Source organism: Rosa chinensis, chromosome 5 (assembly GCF_002994745.2).
Source record: "Rosa chinensis cultivar Old Blush chromosome 5, RchiOBHm-V2, whole genome shotgun sequence".
Taxonomy (NCBI): Eukaryota; Viridiplantae; Streptophyta; class Magnoliopsida; order Rosales; family Rosaceae; genus Rosa; species Rosa chinensis.
Window position 1 is genome coordinate 69,013,430 of NC_037092.1, and position 4,182 is coordinate 69,017,611.

Genomic DNA, 4,182 nt, shown 5'->3' on the forward strand with positions numbered 1-4,182 from the left:
CTGCTCTGATGGAATTAGAAGGTACCCTATATTCACGGAAAGCCCCATGTGTCTAGTTTCTGAGGAATTTTACGGTTTGCAATTCCGACTTTTCTAGAAGGAGTTATAGCAATTTAAGTGAAGGCAGTTCAGCTTGGACGGGAATCTGCAACATCTTTTACAAGTTCATGTCTAGAACCTAACTTCACTGAATTACTGGGAACTGCTCGGATGAAATTAGGAGCTTACCCTATATGCACGGAAAGCCCCATGTGTCTAGTTTATGAAGAATTTTACGGTTTGCGATTCCGACTTTTATAGAAGGAGTTATGGCAATTTAAGTGAAGAAAGTTCAGTTTGGACGGGAATCTACAACATCTTTTACAATATGCATGGAAAGCCCAATCTAGAAGGCCCAGCACATATATTTGGAAGTCTTCAGTATGCCACATCATCATTATTGAAGATCCAAGACTTTTAGACATGTTTATATATGTGTGTGTTTATATATATATGTGTGTGTGTGTGTGTGTTATATATATATATGTGTGTGTGTCTTTGTGTGAGTGTAAATTTGTTGTAATTTGGTTTATGGTGAAATTGGAAGTTCTCATACTTCTATATAGAATATGTGCATATATATTCTAGTATTCTACATGTCATGACTACGGTTGACCAATTAGATCGGATTCGAAAATATGGTGAAATTGGCTAAATTTGTTACCACACTCATAATTTATTGTAATAATATCATCCAACGGTCCATTTTTCCATTTTCTTTGAATTGATAGGGATTGCTCTTTGGAGTGTATGATATATAGATATAGGTTTCTAAGATTAACTAAATTTGACCTAGTTGATCGAATTCGAAACGAGAATCAGATAAGCTGAATTTTTTACAATCACCATCAAACATTACAATCTCTCAATCGAGCGGTTGATTTCTCTAAATTCATTTTCCACTTCATGGTTGCTTTAGAATGAACCTCAACAATTTAAATGCAATATACAAGTCATACAACTTTAGGAGGGAAATTAATATAGGCCAACATCTTTGTAATTAAAATTGAAATTTTTATCTTATGTCCACGCACATCTATCGATGAAATATTTACAGACGTGATGTGAAAAAATAAACACGTTTCGCGGTCGTCATGCCATTGGTCAACCAAGAAAACACACAAGTGATGACGGTTGACCAATTCGATCGGATTCGAAAATATGGTGAAATTGGCTAAATTTTTACCATACTCAAAATTTATTGTAATAATCTCATCCAACGGTCCATTTTTCCATTTTCTTTAAATTGATAGGGGTTGATCTTTGGAGTGTATGATATATAGATATAGGTTTATAAGAGTAACTAAATTTGACCTAATTGATCGAATTTGAAACGAGAATCAAATTAGCTGAATTTTTTACAATCACCATAAAACATTACAATATCTCAATCGAGCGGTTGATTTCTCTAAATTCATTTTCCACTTCATGGTTGCTTTAGAATGAACCTCAACAATTTAAATGCAATATACAAGTCATACGACTTTAGGAGGCAAATTGATATATGCCAACATCTTTGCAATTAAAATTGAAATTTGTATCTTATGTCTACGCACATCCATTGATGGAATATTTACAAACATGATGTGAAAAAATAAACACCTTTCGCAGTCGTCATGCCATCGGTCAACCAAGAAAACATACAAGTGACGACGGTTGACCAATTCGAGCGGATTCGAAAATATGGTGAACTTGGCTAAATTTTTTACCACACTCATAATTTATTGTAATAATCTCATCCAATGGTCTATTTTTCCATTTTCTTTGAATTGATAGGGGTTGCTCTTTGGAGTGTATGATATATAGATATAGGTTTATAAGAGTAACTAAATTTGGCCTAATTGATCGAATTCGAAACGAGAATCAAATTAGCTGAATTTTTTACAATCACCATAAAATATTACAATCTCTCAATCGAGCGGTTGATTTCTCTAAATTCATTTTCCACTTCATGGTTGCTTTAGAATGAACCTCAACAATTTAAATCCAATAAACAAGTCATACGATTTTAGGAGGCAAATTGATATAGGCCAACATCTTTGCAATTAAAATTGAAATTTTATCTTATGTCCACGCACATCCATCGATGGAATATTTACGGACATGATGTGAAAAAATAAGCACGTTTCGCGGTCGTCATGCCATCGGTCAACCAAGAAAACATACAAGTGACGACGGTTGACCAATTCGATCGGATTCGAGAATATGGTGAAATTGGCTAAATTTTTTACCACACTCATAATTTATTGTAATAATCTCATCAAACGGTCTATTTTTCCATTTTCTTTGATTTGATAGGGGTTGCTCTTTGGAGTGTATGATATATAGATGTAGGTTTATAAGAGTAACTAAATTTGACCTAATTGATCGAATTCGAGACGAGAATCAAATTAGCTGAATTTTTTACAATCACCATAAAATATTACAATATCTCAATCGAGCGGTTGATTTCTCTAAATTCATTTTCCACTTCATGGTTGCTTTAGAATAAACCTCAACAATTTAAATGCAATATACAAGTCATACGACTTTAGAAGGGAAATTGATATAGGCCAACATCTTTGCAATTAAAATTGAAATTTTTATCTTATTTCCACGCACATCCATCGATGGAATATTTACAGACATGATGTGAAAAAATAAACACGTTTCGCGGTCGTCATGCCATCGGTCAACCAAGAAAACATACAAGTGACAACGGTTGGCCAATTCGATCGGATTCGAAAATAAGGTGAAATTGGCTAAATTTTTTACCACATTCATAATTTATTATAATAATCTCATCCAACGGTCGGTTTTCCCATTTTATTTAAGTTGATAGAGGTTTCTCTTTGGAGTGTATGATATATAAATATAAGTTTATAAAAAATATTATCTTTAAAGATTTATTTGTAAATAAAGCTAGCAAGGCCCGCAGGGCTTAGCCCGGTCCGACCCGAAAAAGCCCGCGAGGCCCGTATTAAATGGATGGGGTTGGATCCTTCAATTTACAATAAAGCCCGGCCCGGCCGCTATTATTTAAAAATGGAGTAAGGCCTGGCCCGGTCCGGCTCAAGCCTGCTACCAACCGTTGATGAGGCCTAATAATGATGATGAAAATAATGCATGTGTGGCTGAGTGAATTGGCTACATGCTTAGTCTAAGGAAAATTAATATATGTGTAGGCCTTAGAGCCCAGCTACCTCCATGTTTGAACCTGCTCATTCTCGATGGAAGAGTAAGAGATACATGTCTAACTATATATGGTGACATGATTCCAACTATTGATATTGTAAAAAAAAATTGTGAGTGCACGTACAGTACATATAATTGTGGACATATGCAAGAACGAAGTAGGAAGAAGAAGAAAAACAAATCTACACATGTAAATTGCAATTGAGCGATTGGGGCGTGTGTGTCAACATTGTAACGAGAAGTTCATGCAGCCAATAACAATGAATAACGTGTCTGCCTGTTAACATCGTGTTTAGCCGCTTAGAGCATCTCCAACAGAATACTTATTTCAAAAAAAATTTGAAATTTAACTAGTTTTAGGCTAAGTTTGATCTCTAGCAGACTAGCTAAACAAAAGCTAAATTTAGCTTTAGCTAAAAGACCTAGCTATATTTAGCTAGAGAGGAGAGAGAATTTAACTAAAAGTTAAATTTAACTTGAGTTTTAGGTATTTGCTGGAGCATAACACAATATTCAACTAGCTATATTTCAATTTTAGCTACTTTTAGCTATCCAGATAGCTATCACTGTTGGAGATGCTCTTAGGCTAGTATATATAGGTGATACCCAAATTGAATAAGATAGAAATACTAAACTTTTTGAAGTGGTTGACCGGGGGTATATTTTAGAAAGGCAGCCACTCAAATCAGTTGAGAGTAATGACCGGGGTCAAATGATTCTAGAGCTGAGGCAAAGCACCGGTGATGATCCGGTACCGGAATGAGCTTCTGATGAAGGTACCAGAATGAGCTGCTGATGAAGGTCTTAGAGCGAAGCTGCTGCCGGAATGAGCTGCTGATGAAGGTACCGGTGATGATCCAGGATTCTTGGGTGCCCAGAAGTTCTCTCTCTCTTTTATTTTATTTTATTTTATTTTTTTTCCGGTGTAAACCATCGGGTACCAAAAGTTGGACGAGAGGTGCCGCTTGA